Source organism: Ctenocephalides felis, unplaced genomic scaffold (genome assembly GCF_003426905.1).
Source record: "Ctenocephalides felis isolate EL2017-DRISC unplaced genomic scaffold, ASM342690v1 CF-g0.4_SCAFFOLD_03572, whole genome shotgun sequence".
NCBI lineage: Eukaryota > Metazoa > Arthropoda > Insecta > Siphonaptera > Pulicidae > Ctenocephalides > Ctenocephalides felis.
Window position 1 is genome coordinate 30285634 of NW_020539726.1, and position 20142 is coordinate 30305775.

The window sequence follows — 20142 nt, forward strand, 5'->3', positions numbered from 1 at the left end:
ACTTAAGCTTAACATAGTTCATCAGATCGCTATTTCACCAGTTGATTGTAATGGACGAAGTTATAGAAAAGTATGTATGAAAGTAAGTGTGTATGAGCTAATTTTTGACATTTAATCGACGTTTCTTCAAAAACTGCTTAATGGATTTCAAAAGTTTGAATCAAAAACTGTCTTAGTAAAACTTGATATGCACTTGCGTTGGTTAGATTTTGGATATAATTGGCAGAGCTGTTTTTTTTGGAATTAGCAGAAAAGTGAAAATTTTTTGTCCAAATTGAAGCCTAAAATTCTGAACCGATTTCAAAAATTTGAAAACTATTCAAAATATTATTAGGACTAGTGCTGATTAGTTTTGGACAAAGACCAAATCGTTTCCTCGTAAGTAACTGTTAACATTTTTTTTTGAGATTTTCTTGATTTTGTTTGAATTAGAACAAAGAATTTTGATAGAAATCATGGTTTTTTCTTGGTAGTTCAATTTTAAAAGTTTATCAGGAATTTGTGTCAAAAGTCTATTTTGTGATGTAATACGTCAAATTTGAATTTCACAATTTTCAAAGCCATTGGAAAAATTAAATAAAGAGAACCCGCAGAATGTGAAATTAGCAAAAAATTGAGCAGTCTACAAAATTTCTCTAGTTATGTAAAAAATGTTACTATTAATTTAAATAATTAAACTAGTGGTGTATGGCTTCGTGCCTTAAGGCAAATTGCTGGGACATCCCGCAAGATAATGAAATAATTGACTAATAAAATTTAGTTAAAAAAAATATTTTTCGGAAATATAAAAAAAAATCTCAAAAGCAATCGCTTAGTCAAAAACACAAGAAAAAAGTTTTTTGAATCATTCAAATCGGATGCTTAGTTCTTTAAAAAACTGACATTTTTCGCACATTTAACTCAAATCTCCGAAACTGCTAGACATGCTTTTGCCAAAAACTAATCACTACCCCTCCCCATCATTAAGAATTTGTTTTTAGATCATTCCAATCAGATCCTCCGTTCTCTCAAAAACTCAATTTCTATTTGGTGCACTCTTTGCTTTGTATCTCCGAACCTGCCTTTGCCAAAATTAATCAGCACATCTCCCTATCAATAGCAATCGAATGTTTTTTGAATCTTTCAAATTGGTTGATCCGCGCGCCCGAAAACGTGGACGAAAAATGCGGACATACAAAACACAAACACACACATATATTTTTCTGAGGTATGCCAAAATGTTAAGGAACTTTCAAAACGTGAAGAATGCAAAAACTTACAATATCAATTCAATTTTTGGACAATTACCCTGCTGGAAGTTAATAATAACAAAGACTACGTACATGATATATTAAATCTTTCCAGTATTTTTCTAATCAATTAATTAAGTTAATTAAAGAAATCTTTTGACGTTTTTCATGTAATTTAATGTGATAAAGTTCATTCCTTAACAATTGGTTGAATTATAAAATTAATTAAAATTTGGAATTATAAGCAACAATTTTAGGACATACAAAGATTTGTGCAATATAATTAATATAGTTACATATATTATAAATGTGTAAGAGAGAAGACAATTGAAAATCGTAATGAGATTCAATTGAAAGCAAAAACTTTATTTTTGATTTAAACTGTTGTAAATTTTATCTAAAAAGTTTCTAAAACGCAATTTTGTTTGGTTTCCTCAATTATTTTACTTTTCGAAATTTTTCTCTCAAGGCAAAATGCCACTTCCAACTAGTTCTATACATAATCCAAATATAATTTTATAATGTAGCAATAAAAATGCAGGAAGCTTTTCTTAACGCGACAAGTTTCGCTATGAAATATAAAGTCATTAGGAGAGTCGTTAATCAGAGACAATTAAAAAGTAGCAATAAAAAGTGTCATGAAGGAATAAGTTTGACTTTTTGCTTTTTGGCACGGCTGCTAATGTCGAGATTGCAGAGACGAGCCTACGCTGCACAATTCGAGATTCTTAACTTCACTAGTGGTATGAAAAATATATCGAACAATCGTGAGAGGAATAAAATACTCAATACGTTTTGAAAAATATTTTGCAATAATATAAATATAGAATCAATCTTGAGTGAGATTAATTTCAGGGATAATGTCCACCACTATCACAACTGAAGTACCGAATATTTTATCGATACTATTTTGAAGTAGAGGAAAAAAGATGTGTAACCAGCAATAGCCTTAAATCAGGCGACTTTGTTAAAAAATATTTGAACAATCGTAAAGAGAAATAAATTTATTTGTTAATAAAGAATACATGTTCACAAACAAAATTATAGATATATATATATATATATATATATATATATTTAACGATACTATTTGAAAGTAGAGGGCTAAAGATATGTAACCAGCAATAGCCTCAAATCGGGCGACTTTGTCAAAAAATATATTTAAATATGGTAAGAAGAATCAAATTCATATGTTGATAAAGGATACAGGTTTACAAACAAAATTATAGAATATTTTAATGATACTATTTGAAAGTAGAGAACAAAAGATGTGTAACCAGCAATAGCCTCAAATCGGGCGACTTTGTCAAAATATATATTAAACAATCGTAAGAAGAATCAAATTTATATGTTAATAAAGGCTACATCTTTACAAATGAAATGTCGTAATATCCAACTACTATTTCACATACATACTTGTAAAAAATATTTTGCGATAATTTAAATACGAAATCAATCACGAGTGAGAATAATTTAAGTTAAAATGTTATAAAAATGTTTACCACTATTAACTCAATAACAAGTAAAGTATGAATATTTCAACAATACTATTTTAAAGTAGAGGGCAAAAGATGTGCAACTAGCAATAGCCTTGAATTGGGCGACTTTATTAAAAAATATATTGAACAATCGTAAAGAGAATTAAATTTATTTGTTAATAAAGGATACATGTTTACAAACAAAATTATCGTAAAATTAGAATATTATCCGAAATGCATACTTCATACATTTTCAAAAACATTTTGCAATAATCTAATTACGATATTAATCTTGAGTAAGACTTATTTCAGAGCAAATGTCTAAAAATGTTTACCACCAATAATTTATCAACAAATGTACAATATTTTGACGATACTATTTTAAAGTAGGGGGGAAAAGATGTGTTACCAGCAATAGCCTTAAATCGGGCGGCTTTGTCAAAAAATATATTAAAAATTGTAAAGATAAACTTATTTGATAATAAAGGATACATGTTTACAAACAAAATTATCGTAAATTTGAAATATTATTTTTTCTATTATTATTACACACCATACTCTATATATTTTCAAAAACATTTTACAATAATCTGAAATACAATTTAGAGTGAGACTAATTTCAGTGAAAATATCTAAAAATGACCACCATTAAATTCAATAAAGCACTGACCACCACTTAATTCAATGAAGTTTATAATATTTTAACAATACTATTTTAAAGTAGGGGGCAAAAGATGTGTTACCAGCAATGGCCTTAAATCGGGCAACTGAATTATCACGAGATAAAATTCCACATTGTGAAGTATTTTTTCTTTTGTTAGTTTTTCTGGTTTTGAACAGTGTTATTTAGTTTACAAAAACTGAACACAATTTAATTATTTTAGAAGACTTCAATAATATTAACTTTTAGTATGGTGTTGTTATAATCGTCCAAAATTGAAATTAAATTTTTTTGCATATATTTACGTTTTAGAGATTTTTGAACAATTTGACATACCTCAGAAAAAATGGATGTATGTGTGTATGTGTGGATACTATTTTTCGTCATCGAATAATTTCAAAAGCAATCAATGCCTCTTAATAAGGAGACGTACTGGTTATTTTTGGTAAAAGTTGGCCTAGTTTTGAAGTTAGATTTGATCGTTTTTTTAATTTTACCATTAGAATTGTTTGCTTGTGGTTGTGGTAAAAGAGAACGTCTAGATGTAAACAATATGCATGTATTAAATATAAAAACAGTTAAAAAAAGCAATTTTGCGAAAAATAGTTTAAATTAAAAGTTATTCCCACTCCGGTGATAAATTTTTCTGACAAAGTTTCATACGAAGGTTGTAGACAGAGTTAACTTGGTGAAAAAATTGCCAATAAAATTTGTATTTGACACTGAAATTGTATTCGACTTATTTGTATATATTGTACTTCAAGAAACAATGAGTCTAATAATGATAAATTGAGCCGAAATACCTTGATAAAATTTTACAGAAGAAACACCATTCTGGAAGCTGATGATATAGTGAATATCCTATGGTATTTGGTAGTATGGTATCTATTCACTTGATCTGCTCGTGATTAAATTGAAAATAGATATGTTAATTATTCTTTTACAAAATATTGATCAGCCAAAACTCCTAGTGAAAGAGACTAGACTCCTAGAGAAACATAGTGAAAGCAATAAATCTAAGAGGGCATTTGAAATATAAAGATGTTCTCTTTCCTCGAATACCTATAATCCCGACTCGTATAGCAGTTAAATTTAAAAAAATGCAATTCTCTATTTGATCGCAATATGCAATCACAATCAATAAAAATCAAGGTCAATTTTTGGATAAGTGCATTATTTAAATTTAGATAAATTTAGATCAGGTTTGCTTTTCCTACAGACAATTGTATGTTGCCCTTCCAGAATCCGGAAACCGATATTCTTTGTACCTACCAAGACAGAGGAGAATTGGAAAAATATTCCGTATACACAAATAATGCAAAATTAAACTTTAATGAAATTTGTTCTTTGTTTCATTTCTCATCTCTCAACCATTCAATTACATTGTGCCACAGCAAAACGTTGCTGAGTACTGCTAGTGTATATTAAATATATATATATATATATATATATATATATATATATATATATATATCACCTGAAAATATTTTTTACGAATATCACTTCAACAGTATCGACAACACGACAACTCGAATGTGGAATTCGAAGTTACGCGTCCACTGGGTAACATAACTTTTACCAGGACTCGGTAGAGGCTGAAACGCAAAGCACTTTGCCAAAATTTGAAAATATGGCTGTAACTTGTATCATGTCAACCGTTTTTGAATTGACTTTTTTATAAAATAGTATACACTACTGTTTTTTTAACAACGAACTCCACACGTGCTCTATGAGCTGTCTTTGCTATCGTAACATCCTAACCTTGTATTTTTTCTTGAATTGGATGCCCAGCGGTCAACTACTCTTTTATGAGTACAACTACTATTTTTTATATTATATAATATATATACACTATGAGATATAGTGTTAGCGTAAATATGTTGCAAAATTGCTTACATAAAAAGATTTTCATTTCGGATCGTTTTATATAAAATTTCAAGAAAAATGTAATATCATACTGCTTGATATCTAGCTGGCCATCAAATCCGGACTAGTTTGTGCAAACCCGCATTCTTAACCATGGCACCAAATGAACTCAGAAAGAAACAGCAGGTCTTACATGGGAAATATTTTAATTTAATACTGTATTTGAGTAATGGACTAAAATATGCATATTTGATATACGTACTTCTGATTTTTCCATACATTATGAAATTTGTTGTAATATTGAATTAGAATTGCATAGTTTGGATAAGGGCGATCGAAAATATTAAATAAAATGCTTTGATCAATATTGTTGTAATTAAATAAATTATATTGATAGTTTTATAAAAAAAGTTTGCTTAAGTCGTACCTCTAGAAGTAAATAATATTGCCATAATATTGAGTAAATTTGAATTGAAAGAAAATGTTCAACGTGTTTTCATAGAATCTTTATTTAGTTGGCACACTTTAAATCATTTTCAATAGAGACTTTTTGTTTACTTGTCTAGTTGCCTTAGTCGTACTACCTAGAGTCGCACTGTTTCCTATATAGAATCCAGTATGCGAACAATTTTTTTTTAGTTATTAGTTACCAAATAGAACACAATGGTTAAACAATTACATCTTAAATCGAATAATATTTTTTAAAAGTATCTAATGTAGTTATGCAATTTTTAAGTCCATTGATTCTACAAATGGAGATGAAACTGTTCATGGACATAAAGGGTTTATTAGTTACACCCACTTGTTTTCTAATTTGAACAAGAATCATGTGATATGTCATTTAACCATCATTTATTTGAATTTATCAAAAACAATATATTGAACAGGTATGAGTAAAAAATGTTTGCACATGATCGACTTTAGTTTTTCTAATATTAATACTACAGTATTATACATATATCATCGAAACAAATTCTGCCATTTAAGTATGCCATAACGATTGTCATGTAATATATAATACATTTTGTCATTTGCTTATATAAGTAATATAAATGACATGTTATAAATAATATAAATAAGGAAAAATGACATGAATATATTTTTTATCATAATAGGTTTAAGAGCTTATTAACTTAGACTAGAAGATTATATTTTTATTAATCTAATGTGATTGATTAAATTTGATTAATTCATAAGATTGCCCGGGTTGATCCTATTTAAGTTTAACTTTTCAAAGTATCTGATACTTAATAGACATTTCATATTCACTCAAGATTGGCACTACAATTTAACTTCAAAATGTAATGACATAAAACACCAAAAAATGAACAATATGCTTCACGCTTTCGGTGACGTACGCACGTACAAAGTCGCACATACAAAGAAGTATCGCTTGTAATACGACGACCAATCACAATCGACCCGTATAGAAATGATATCATTAAAAAAGGACGAATCATTGGCACTCTACTCGATCGTAACGCACTTCCGTTGCATTTGTACGGATTTACACCCTAGTCGCGCCTAAATAAGTTTTACTTTAAAAATGTAGCCGAGGTGTATCTTAAACAATAGTACGACTTAAGCAACTTTACTTTAATCACAAAATGCAGGTCGTTTTAACAACACATTCATGATGTTGAATCGAACTCCTCTACTAAATATTTCTAAATTTATTACAATACAGCATTCTCTATTATGAATACAAAAAAAAAGTTAAACAAACGTTCTATTATTATTTACACTCGACTATCATTTATCTCCAAACAATAAAAAAAATTAATTACAAAATAAAATTCATCAAAGTACATCAAAGGTATGAAATTTACAAAGCTTAACGAACACAATATATATATTTTGTGTGGATTTTATGAGTCGTTGTCGCCAAAAAAATCGTTCATTCGGCGTTTTTATTCGAATAGTTTTTTTTTCATTTATTACATCGTAAAATGATTTATTTGCATATTGTGGAATATGTATTCAATTATTATTATGAATGTAAGCTGCGTTGTATATCGAACTAGTTTATGTGCATGTAAAAATAGAGCGAATGACGATCCAAGTTTTATTAGAATTGGGAATGGACAAATGTATATAAAAAAAAGAGTAATAGTAAGCCAAATTACTAAGATAATTTTTGGTAGATTTTGAAGTGATATAAATCATCAAATTTTTATTATATTAATATTTCATAATATAGTTCAAATACTAACTAGTTGTTGTTGGTATTGGTATTTTACCTTGAGGCAAGTTACATGAACTTCCCGATATGTGTAAAATAATTGACTTAATCAATAAAAAATAAATTAATTTATGAGTTATTAAAAGTATTCTGAGTGGATTTATTACACATAATCGAAAACGAACGAATACCTTAACTCGAAGTATTTTCTAAAAGCAAATGTTCAAAAATCAATAGTTTTTATAATCGAACCAGTTTCCGTAGGACTTTAATGGTTCACTACGTACATTGGGACCAATTACTCTATCGTTATACCAAGTAAATCGTCTAATTTTAATTTTAACAAACGTCAAAAAAACTACTCATTTTCTCACTCTTTGATGAATTTTAAAAATTAAACTAAATGTCGTAAGACCGTATTATTTCATTAAGGTTCATAAGACCATGATATATATCGACAAAAAAAGTTCCATAAAAATCGGCCTAAATTGTTTTTTTTAACAGTCAATTACAAGAAAATGACTCGGTAGATTTTCACCGAAAAATAGTTTTCACCTAAAATTAATCAGTATCATACTTAATTAATATCGTTCGAACAGTTCTTGATTTTTTAAAATCGATTCTGTAGTATGAGCTTAAATTTGGACGAAAAGTCCAAACACTTGTTTCCAAATTACAAAAAAACGGCTCGGCCGATCGTCACACAAAACTGAGAAATGATGATATTTATCAAGATACATCAAATGGCTTTTAAATTTTTAAAATCGGTTCTGGCGTTTTTGAGAAAACGTCGATCAAAGGTTTAATTTTGACAAATGCCAAAAGAACGATATTTTTGCAAACTTTGATGAATTTTTAAAGCTAAACGAGTTGTCGTTGGGCTGTAATATTTTAGTATGATCTAGAAGACTATGGTATCTACAGTCAAAAAAATAATAATAAAAATCGTCGATTTTTGTTTAAACTTTATCGCAAGAAAACGGCCTGGCCGATCTTTACCAAAAACTAATCAAGACGATTCCCAACCAATATATTTCGAACGGTTTTTGAATTTTCAAAATCGATTCAGAATTGCGGGCTAAAACGTAGACGATTTTATTTTACTTTTCTACGATTTACAAACAAACGCCTCGGACAACCGTCGCATAAAACTCAGAATCGCCAGTCCTCATCAAAATACATCGAATGGCTTTTAAATTTTTGAAATCGGTCGAAGCGTTTTTGAGAAAACGTCGATTTACGGCAAAAAATCTGTTCACATACACACACACACATACTTTTTCCAAATTCGGTCTCATTCGATTCAGAATGGCTTGAAACGTCGAGAAAACATAAAATAAGCGAATCTGATTTGTTGATGAAAACAAACTTCTCCTTCGGGAAGCTAAATAACGAAAACTAATAAGAAAAGTGCAAGAGATAAGAAGAAAAATATATGATTTATTAATTACCAAATTTTATGATTTAAAGTAAATTGAAAAGTATTTATATATAATATTTTCCAAAATGAGTTTATTATTTTACAGTAATTAATTTATATATTTTTGCAGGAATCTTATTCTGGGAACAGAGGTCCTTTAAAACATTTCAAACGTGAAGTAAAGAACTTGCTAGAACAGAAAGTCAACTTGATACCGTCAAAAAAAATACAGAAAATCAAAGGATATAGATGTTACTTTCCAAAACAGATGAATATAATCTATCAAACAGTACTGGGACTAAAAAGTGGTGATTGTTGAGTAGGTATAATAAGACTTTTTGTGAACCAAAAACGATTTTGTTTGTGTTAATAATGTTAATTTGACACGTAGTGATCGCATTTCTCAATTTTTGAGCTATTTTTTAAACCGAGTTTGTTTATCGTTTTTTGGTATTTGTGTAGTGTTTTAAAGAGGCCATTATAGTGTTTTAGTGCAGTGATAGTGTCTTGTTTCCGGACTCCGGATCCGCAGGTAATGCACAGATTTTTCAATACAAAGCAATATATATATATAAAAATAATATTTTTTTTATTCTTCAGCTAACACATTGGTAATCGGGATGTTCCAGAAAAATCAGTGGTTTTAAATAAAGGTCAGCCCATTTTTATTCTTAGTATAGGCATGAAATCTAAGGGTTCGGTCACACGTCGTATTGTATATTCACAAAATTAGATTTCTATCGAAGTTCAGAACATTAAAAAATGTTTTTAGTTGATCAATTTTTTTTAATCAGAATTGCAAACTTTTAACAAAATTTTTATTAGATTAAATGTAATACGTTTTGTCTATATTATATTTTATTTAGTATTTTTCGATAAAACCGAAGTTGTTCTGATTCGACTTATATTCAAAAAGTACATTAATTATGACTTTAATAAATTGCCACTGAATTTTTAGACCCCTCCGACTGCTAGTTTTTATTTTATAGCAATCTTACAAAATCGACAATTCTCGCAATGGGGGACCATTGGCAGATTTTTCGGCTAAAAATCGAAGTTGCTCTGATTCGACTTATATTCAAAAACTAGATATATTATGACTTTAATAAATCGCCACTGAATTTTTAGACCCCTCCGACTGCTAGTTTTTATTTTATAGCATTCTTACAAAATCGACAATTCTCGCAATGGTCGACCATTGGAAGATTTTTCGGCTAAAAATCGAAGTTGCTCTGATTCGACTTATATTCAAAAACTAGATATATTATGACTTTTATAAATTGTCACTGAATTTTTAGGCCCTTCCGACTGCTAGTTTTTATTTTATAGCAATCTTACAAAATCGACAATTCTCGCAATAGGAGACCATTGGCAGATTTTTCGGCTAAAAATCGAAGTTGCTCTGATTCGACCTATATTCGGAAAGTACATTTATTATGACGCCACTTCTTCGTGACGAGTATGTTCGCAAATCACAGTTAATTGGTACAGAACCTCCTACAGATTTTGGGTATTTTGTTGGTAACTTCCGGAATGTTGAAAGTGCCAAAAATTTAATGAATTTATTCAAAAATTTCATTCCCCATACAGTTTGATATTCCCAGTACCAATGCAATAACATCGATCACTCTTGTATATTAGTTATGTTCTGTGTGCCGTACTAAATTTCCATATCATACGCGCCAAATTTTTTTTGAGCCGATTCGACCATACTAATCTGCACAATAACGGTAAATAATTTTTGCAAAAAATATATTGAATAGGTTTTTACGCTACGCTGAATTATTCCTATACGTATGGAGTTAACTAAGCTTTGTGAGGATTCATACGGTTTTAATTAATTTTCACTAGAATTTTATTTAAATTTATGGAATATTTGTATTGTAAATTCGAGGAACTGAGTTAGTTGTTTCAAGAATTTTGTGATGAGTTTGATATGCTGGAAAATTCTGCGTAGAGAATAGAAATGTAAATGATACTAATTTATCATTATTATTTTGGCGTTATATGCTGCGAAGAAATGTTCTCATATAGGGAATATAACACTAATTCAATGTTATTAAATTTCTAAAAAATACTGATGCGTAGATATGTAATGATCAAATTTCTGATATGTTTTATATAATGATATACTTATAGATCATTAATGCTTTATATAATAATTTATTATTAACTTCCCAAAGGAGTTTTTTATGCTTTTGCCAAGAAGTCCGATTAGTTTCTTTGTTTACTGAAAGTTTCCAGTCATTCTGAAGCGATTAAAATCAAATATGGCAGAATTGTTTGTGCCGTTTTTTTTATTTTTAGTACAGGTACTTATTCGATGAAGCCATTTGATGTATCCTAATAATAAAGATTGGCGTTATAGCCCGCAATCCTGAATCGATTTTAAAAGTTCAAAAGCTGTTCGAAAGATTTTGGTTGGGCATCTTCCTGATTAGTTTTTGGTAAATATTTGCTGGCACAATTTCTTGTAATTAATGATTTTTTTTTTTGACTTTAGATATCATGGTCTTCCAGATCATACTAAAATATTATTGTCTTACGACAAGTCGTTCAATTTTGAAAATTCATTAAAGTTTGAAAGAATGACCAGATTTTTTTTGACGTTTATTTAAATTAGACCTTTCAGCGACGTTATTCAAAAAACGGTTAAGTCGATTTAAAAACATTATAAATCATTCTATAAAACCTGACAAACACTCGCGTTGGTTAGATTTTTAATACAATCGGCTGAGCCGTTTCTTTGTAATTAGCAGAGAAGTGAAAAATTTTCCGTATACGTTTTATCCAATAATTGTGAATGGATTTTAAAAATTTGAAAACTATTCCAAAAATATTATTTTAGAGTAGTGCTGATTAGTGTTAGACAAAGCTCTGGCGAGGCGTTTCTTCATAATTAACTGTTGGAATAAAAAATTCGATGGTCATGAAGAACATACTAAAATTTTACGCTTCTGTTGCAAGTAGTTTAATTTTAAAAATTTATCAAAGTTTGCAAAAATGTTATAGTCAAAATTTGTGGCAAAAGTAGCTTTTATGATGTGATGGATCAAACATTGTCAATCCGATAAAATTTGGAATGATAAGCTTCAATTTTAGGATATATAATATAAGTACGTGTCCGTGCAACATAATTTATATTTTAACAGATAATTTGAATGTGTTTAAGAAAATTCAATTGGAAATTGCAATGTTTAGGTTTCATTGAAAGCGTAAACTTTGTTTTTTAGGTAAACAGTTGAAAATTTTATCTAAATATCTAAATCTAAATTACGACATATTAAGTCAATTTTTGCATAAGTTTATGCAACTTGCCATAAGGCAAATTCACTTTACACCTAGTTGGTTGAGAATATCATTTATTATTCAAAATATCATTTTCCCGAGCAGCCCGTTACAATTACATTTGGAAATTTTAGTTTCATTAAATACTTGGTATTTTATTCGCGTTCGATACTATTTTCAGAATAGGTATTTTTTCGAATATTTTACATCATGTGTATGTTTATGGGTGTGTGTAGATAAATTTGACGGCGAATTCAAAATGCATGAACACATCTTTTGTACCCGGAGCCGCATTCGGAGTGGAAATTGTTCTTCGGAATCCTCTATGAAAAATTAATGAGCATCTCGTTCCTTCGCATACGTGTATGAAAATACATATTAGTAGGTGTGCTCGTACTGGATTTTAATATTTATTGTAAATTTAGATTAAAAGTCTATACGGTTTTTTTCTGAAACAAATATAATGAAGCTTCTCATACAAAAAATCTAAATATATATATTGCCTGTGAAAAATAATGTCTGTTTTCCATTCAAGAAAAATTCTCTAAATAATCAACATCTTAACATAAAATACCACATAGAACTACTAATTATATACAGTTATTCTGAAAATATTGCAACTTTTTCTAGAGAACCCGATTCATCGTTTATAAAAAATGTACATAAAGTTATTATGTGCTTCAAAAAATTGCGTAACTCTTTCTAGAGATTCAAAAGTAAAAGTAGTGTAAGTTATTATATAGTAATAGCAAAAAAATATAAAATGAAATTTTTTACGTAACTTTACGTTATAAAGGTTTTTAGATATTTTGACATACTTTAGAAAAAAAAATGGATGTATGTGTGTGTGGGTGTGTGTGTATGTATGTTCGGATACAATTTTTTGTCCAGGATTTTGGGCGCACAATCGGATCAACCGATTTGAATGATCCAAAAAACATTTTACCTATATTGGCAAAATGAAAAAGTTGAATTTTTTGGAAGGTAGGTACTGCGGTTTCAGAGGTACAAACGAAACACATCAGAGATATTTTATAGTGATTTATAAAATGAGTACTAATTAGTTACATTTTCATACTAAGATTTTTAATTTTACTCATATGGTTCAACTTCAAACCTATTTCAAAATTTTCAATTTTTTTTCAATTTCATAATTTATATAAATTTTATACTTCAAATATTAATTTTGAATTTACAATAGAGTTTAAAAGTGTGTATACTTTATATGCTTTATTCTAATCGTGAGAAATATTTTATCAGATGGATTCATTTGGCATCTCTTGTTAATGTAAACATTCCTAAGTGTTTTGTGCGATAACATTGTTACTGTATATTATATGAACGGTAAAATATATAGCAATAATAATTATCTCTTTAAAAATATTTAAAACAATTGTTATTAATTATTATTGTTAATACTTATATTTGGAAGTATTTAAAACAATTGTTATTAATTGCAATTAATTATATTTATTATTGAACATTATTTATTGATTATTATTTTTTTTTCTCAAATATTTAATTCTGGTACGGAAAGTTCCAGAAATTTGCCTTGAGGCACGATGCCAAACACCACTAGTTTATCATTATTATTTTATATATTTATTATATAGTACTAGCACTCTGTCTATTTCGACGTATGTAAGTTATGTTCTACAGGTCCAGTAGACCTACTACGTGCCCTACAGGCTTTTGTTTTGAAAAGAACAATATTATAAACAGAATCTAGAACGTGATCCAACTGTTTTCTAGTGCACATGAAAACAAAAAATCTTTTCATTCAAATAACATAAAACATATATTTTATAACAAATATATAACTTTATAAATAATACATGCTACATAAAATTATATTCAGTAGTAAAACAATACTCAGCAGTTCCTAATGCATTACAACACTACAGAAATTATATTAAATTTCAATTTATAAAATAAAAAAATATATTTTCTATAATAAACCAATAAAATTTAAACTTTAAGTTTATATCTCTTAGTTTATAACGCACATGTTTGGCAACTTTTACAAAAATGGTACAAACATTTATAAAGCAATATATATTTTTACAAATATCAAAGAATATTTTGTTATTACCCAAATTAGTAAGGCTTATAGTAGAATTTACCTGATCTATTGTTCCTTTGATTTGCTGAGTATTTATTCCACATTTCTAGATAAAAATTTTCCAAACAATTTCTAAGGTTAGAAAACTTTACTACATGGATAGTTAATTTCTTCCTTAAATTATTAACATAATTACTCATATATTTTCTATGGTAAGTGAGTATAGATAACTTCATAGCATCGATTAGACCTTATCTCACGAAAGTTTTCCTAAATTAGCTTTCACAATATATCATAGTGAATATGATATTGTAATTCCATTAGATATAAAAAATTTATGAAATTATTCCTATTTACTAATATCGATCTTTTTCTTTTACCTCACTAAGTCCACGATGTTAATCTAATATATGGATCTGTGAATCGGACGTGCCTTGAATTGTTTTCGATGTTGATCGTCGAGATATCTACGCGGAATAATATTCTGTGTCCTTTACACAGAAACAATGCCAATAAATTGTACAGACTTATTATGGAATTGTCCTTCCTTTTCGAAAAAGACTTTTTTTTGCCATCTTCATGAAAAATTCAGGTTGACAAATTAAGGAATGAATGGGAAAGTAGTAAAGGTAGTAAGGGATATATATATATATATATATATATATATATATACTAGATGACCCGACAGACTTTGTTCTGTACCCATGTCTACAATTCAAAAGTTCCAATCTTTTTAATATACTATCCTATAATTTTTAATATCCTATTTTATTTCCTGCTTTTGTGATTCATTTATGATCTTAGTATAAGCAGTATAGAAAATTCTAAAAAATAATATAGTATCTGCGATATAAAAACAATATCACACTTGAATTTACCACACAACATAATTGCTTCAATAAGCAGTTTCAATTAGTCTATAATTTTAATAAACTCGAACGATATATTAGTTGTTTTTTTGGCAATTATAATTTCTAAAGTACGTTTTTCTTACTAATAATTTATTAAACATTATTGTTTATGTTCAAATCTTAGGAGAATTAATTTGTAAAATCTAGTTCATATGTCCGCTCTTCAGTCTAAGATCAATTTGCTAAATATTCCATATTCAATGCCAAATAAATTAATTTTTGACTAAAACATAATTTTATATAATTTTTTGACAGGTAAAAATATTTTTTTGTATTGTTAAATAATTTAGTAAAATAAACCAAAATGCGACATTCATACGTTTAAAAAAATTTATGCATATGTAATTTTGGACTTATTGCGTTATTAATTAAACTGAATTGTATCACTTCATATGCCAACATATACTGTTGACTGTATCTTATACTATTTTAATTTTTGGAACATCTCAGCTGTTTTTCGGCAATAGTAATGTAGATATTACATTTTCCTTGTATATTATATTCTAATATTATCTTGGCTCATGATATTAGCGAAATTCAAATTTCAAGTGAATTGACATTTTATGTAAATGACAGTTCAAATGTTTTCAATGTCAAACAATGATAAGTGTTCTTTTGTAATTTTTGTCATTTATTTCTACAATATTACTATAGTTTTATTGTTCATTAAATCTTATAAATTTACTTTGACAAACTCTAAAAAAAAATATCAAAATTCGAATTACCGTTTAGAAAAAGTATCAAATCATACACCCGTACAAATGAATTTATATGTATATAGAAATATGTATTTATATATATATATATATATATATATATATATATAATTGACCAATTCTCAATTTCGTATAAATTAATCTTCCTACTATCAAATGGCAAAACATGATTTATAATGCTTAAATTCAGTATCCTACAACAGACTGTCCTTTCCTTGTTTTCAGTAGAATCCTTAGCTCATAAATTCATTTTCTGTACTAATTAATCATCAAATCTTTCCTACGTCTCAACTCAGCTTTAATTAAACATCCTAAAAGAAGATTTTAAACCGAAACCTGAAGCTTAATTTCTCATGTATTTTTAATGAGCAATGGAAATATTTGACAAGGTAAACTTTTGCAGAGGAAAATAATTATAAATGGTAAATTTATCTTACAGTAAATGGATATCAAGATAAATTTTGAATGTATAAAGCTGAAATAGTTCCTGTAGAATTACAAATTCCATCAAAAATATTTTTTTTTATTTTTTTGTTATGCGTTTCCAAAATTGTTTCCAGTTCCAAATATTGAAACTCTATATGACTTGAAACTTTTCTTTTGAGGAGTTAAAAAGTGTGATGTATCTAGGATAGGTATTTTTTCTTAAATACCCTAAGAGTATTTTACATTTACATTTTTTTTTAAATTTCAATGAATGAATATGATTAAAAACAATATGATCTATATGTAACAAATTATATCTCCTTTTTTTGGATAGAGAAAATGCAGATAATGTGACCTTTACATGTTTTAGGTCATCTTACTAATATTAAAGTTATTCCATACCAATTGTAGTTTAATTCCTAAATCCAGAATTGGCTTTTGCATAATGTATTTTGTATGCAGATCATAATATACTGCCATAATCCATAAATTACAAAGCTCGTTCTCCGATTTCGAACTTTCCTTGCAGTCATATTAACAAGATAAATGCTTTCTTGGCTGTCCAAGAGAGACACTGGTCATAAACAAAGAGCTGATATTTCCAAAAAAATGTGTAAAAACATAGAAATATTGCACAAAGTTGTATTTTTTGTATATTAATTATTAATCTGACTCATATTTTGAAATCATCTAATTCTAAATTCAAATAAACTCATTGAATTATTTTACAGAATCCCATAATAGCATATTTATGCACGTCAACCATCAAAATTGAATAATATTTTCACACAAATAAATCACTTTTATCAAATGCTAATATATCACTTATATTAAAATTCTGTTGTATGAATAGTAAATTAACTAGTTGGTTTGGTATTTAGCCTTGAGGCAAGTTACATGAACTTCCAGATATGTGTAAATAATTGACTTAATCGAAAAAAAAAGTGTAAATAATATACTTCATCAATTCTACTTTAAAAAACGATAATAATTTTAGCAAAGTTTAACGAATTTTTAAAATTAAACTACTTGTCGTAATGCCGTAATATTGCAGTAAGTTCTATAATACCAGGATGTATATCGCCAAAAAAAGTTCCATGAAAATCGGCTTAATTTTGTTTTTCAACAGTTCATTACAAGAAAACGGCTCGGTAGATTTTCACCTAAAACTAATCAGTATCATTCCCAACTAATATCTTTCGAACAGTTTTTGATTTTTAAAATCGGTTCGGTAGGACGAGCTTAAATGTGGACGAAAATTTAACACTTTTTTTCAACAGTTAATTACAAAAAAACGGCTCGGTGGATTTTCACCTAAAATTAATCAGTACCATTCCCAACTAATATCTTTCGAACAGTTTTTGATTTTTTAAAATCGGTTCGGTAGGAGGAGCTTGAATGTGGACGAAAAGTTTAACACTTTATTTCAACAGTTAATTACAAGAAAACGTCTCGGTAGATTTTCACCTAAAATTAATCAGTACCATTCCCAACTAATATCTTTCGAACAGTTTTTGATTTTTTAAAATCGGTTCGGTAGGATGAGCTTAAATATGTACGAAAAGTTTAACACTTTTTTTCAAATTATAAAGAAACGGCTTGGCAGATCGTCGCACAAAACTGACAAACGATAGTCCTAACCGAAGACATCAAATGACTTTTAAATTTCTGAAATCGGTTAAGGCGTTTTTGAGAAAACGTCGATCAAAGATTTCATTTTGACAAATGTCAATAAAACGATACCAATTTTTGCAAACTTTGACGAATTTTTAAAGCTAATCGAGTTGTCGTAGGGCCGTAATATTTTAGTATGACCTAGAAAACTATGGAATCTACCGTCAAAAAAAAATCATAAAAATCATCGAATTTTTTTTTTTAAAAACTTTATTACAAGAAAACGGCCCGGCCGATCTGTACCAAAAACTAATCAGCACGATTCCCAACCAATATCTATCGAATGGTTTTTGAATTTTCAGAATCGATTCAGAATTGCGGGCTAAAACGTGGACGAAAACTTTTTCACTTTTCTGCAATTTACAAAGAAACGGCCCGGCCGATCGCCGCACAAAACTCAGAAACGATAGTCCTCATCGAAATACATCGAATGGCTTTTAAATTTTTGAAATCAGTCCAGCCGTTTTGGTGAAAACGTCGATTTACGGCAAAAAATCTGTTCACACACCACACACACACACATACTTTTTCCAAATTTGGTCTCATTCGATTCAGAATGGATTGAAACGTCGAGAAAACATAAAATTAGCGAATTTTTTGATGAAAACATAAACTTCTCCTTCGGGAAGTTAATTAAGTCTTAATTTTATATCACACCTAGAGAAAACACTATAAAACTGCTGCAGCATTTTTCATCCAGTAAAAATAGATATAAAACACGATCAGCTGTTTTTATTCACTGAAAATAGTGAATTGTGTCAGTTCTAAAATACTTGTAGCTTCAATAAAAAACTTTATTAAGAATCACCCCGATATTCGAATATCTGTGAAAAATAACTGAATAAATTATCCGAATCATTTTAGTCTGAAATTTTCTTCGAAAACGTCAATAAACGAAAAATGATGAATTGTGCATTCCAAGGGCTGGGTGCAGATGGTCTTGAAAAAATATCAAAAAAGTGTTTTTATTAAGATTTTTTTTTATTTGAGATATTGAAATTTGGATTGAAGTTGGATTTTCTGGAGTTCTAAGTTATTAATAATTAGAGTCTCAGAAAAAAATCCACTGAGAAAAATAAATTTCTTATATATTCCATGCGGAATTTTATTTGTTACATAATTATTACATAAAAATTGAGTTTACATAAAAAAATCAAGAAATGATAAACAAACAAACGTAATCAAATCCGGTTTCCTAAATAATAAATCAAAGTAATAAAAGCACAAAATCCACGTGCATATAATAAAGTGTTATTACAAATAAATATACACCGATCAATCCATTTTCCAGCGATCATGTGTCAGAATAAACAGAAATATCAATAACACAGAAATCTTTGTCAAATATCATCAATCATCCTATAATATGTTTGATATGACATTGAATTGAAGTGCTATTAGAAGCTAAGTGTTAGGAAAATATATTATAATATATCGGTAATTATAGGAAATTTATAATATTTTATTACAAGTGAATTTTTGTTCAGAGCTTTTTTTTTATTATTTAGAGTGATCCTTAATTTGGATATTTTCGATTTTTTGGCTCCCAGAGGATCAAATGCTTTCAAAATGATAAAAAAAAACTATCTTTAAAAGTTTTTGCCCTCAATATTAACTTTAAGTCAGTCCACACTTCGACCAAAGTTTTTTATGGAAATAACATGGGTAAAATTCAATTAGTTTTTAAGAATTTTATAACTTATAGATGAATCAAAATTCTGAGAATACCATTGCATTTGCTTATTTTGATCATAAACAAAAAATGCAACAAAATGTTGATATATTTTATAAAATGAGTATTTACTTAGGAAAAAAAACCAAGAAACTTTGGTTGGAGTGCGGACTACCCTAAAGTTAATATTAGGAGGTAAAACTTCCAGTTTTTTTTATAAATTAATTAATTAAGTTAATATCAAGAGCCTAAAATCTTGGGACAATTGTGTCAGATATACGATTTCGTATCCAAACTTTGAATGAAAAAATTATAAAAATTAACGACAATAACCAAAAAAATGGTCATGATTTCACCAAAGTTCTAGGTTGCACTTAAAAGCTCATAACGTTCAAATATTAACGTAAAGTATTTTTTCTTTTTTTTTTTCATGACTTGACGTTGAGTTCTGGGACACCATATATATATATACTAGATGACCCGTCAGACTTTGTCCTGTACCCACGCCTACGATTTAAGTTCAAAATTTATCAATATTCTATCCTATACTTTTTAAA